Source organism: Wasmannia auropunctata, unplaced genomic scaffold, assembly GCF_000956235.1.
Source record: "Wasmannia auropunctata unplaced genomic scaffold, wasmannia.A_1.0 LD336033.1, whole genome shotgun sequence".
Classification (NCBI taxonomy): domain Eukaryota; kingdom Metazoa; phylum Arthropoda; class Insecta; order Hymenoptera; family Formicidae; genus Wasmannia; species Wasmannia auropunctata.
Window position 1 is genome coordinate 69,551 of NW_012026857.1, and position 1,215 is coordinate 70,765.

The window sequence follows — 1,215 nt, forward strand, 5'->3', positions numbered from 1 at the left end:
AAAATAAAAGAAATATAAAGTAATGTAGAGGAGACCCGGAGGGACAAAAATAACAGGATATAGTTGTAACATCGTGAATATTTTTAAAACTATACTAGATATATAGGTATATGTGGCGGTGAGGCAAAAATCATTAGATAGATCGACATTGATTTGTTAGTTCCTTGTTGGTTCACACGAAACGTGCACGTGTTGCAAGAATAAAAAATACCTTCTTCATTCGTCGAGTTAGTTTTATTAAGTGCATCAAATTTAAAATATTTTTTTTTATGGTGAAGTTATATAACGTATTATCTAAAAAGATTTTAATGATCATTTAAGTTGATTTGCATATTTCAATTTATTATAATTGATTATTATTATATATTATTTTAATTGATTTTCATCTATATATTTATTTTGAAACTTTACTTCGAATTATAAAAAATCATCAGGGGACAATTGAACATCGATGCCTGGAGACGATTGCAGCGTTATTTTGTGTCCAAATTTGCTTCGTTTTATTTGATTGCTTTTTTCTCACAATGTTATTTGAACTTATTAGAAAAGAGAGAGCTTTTTTCCTGTTTTATATAAATATTGTCCTTTTTACTTTATTATAGTTAATTTTATTAAATATATATTATATATATCCATGTAACATTAACATATATGATTATAAATAATTGTATTGCATAAAACTTAATAAATAGCTAAGTGTTTATCTATAAATAATATAATAAAATCTGCCCCCTCTAATGTTATAACCGTCCCTGGGGCTAAGGACAGTTGTAACAGTATTCCTCATAGTGTTTAAACAGTAATAACTTTTTTTCTAGTTACATTATAAGATTAAACACAAGAAAATTTTGTACTACAGGGTCTGTCCGGAAAGTAATGCGTCGCATTTTTTTGTGACGTGACTATACGTCGCAATGCGTTCGGACCGGTTGGGGAGAGTAGGGGGAACCCTTAGCTTTCCAATGGTTGGTCGATCAATTGTCTCCGTGCGCTTGGAGGGTTAGGACGGCTTTTTTTGTGAACGTTTACGTAGTAGTCGCGTCGTACTTATGATGGAGAAAACTTTAGAGCAACGCTATGCGATAAAGTTTTGCGTGAAGCTGAAAAAGACGCCGCTCGAAACTTTTGAAATGCTTAAGGAAGCCTTCGGGGACGATTGCCTTTCCAGATCGCAGTCCAACAGATGGCACAAGATGTTTAGAGAAGGTCGGAAGG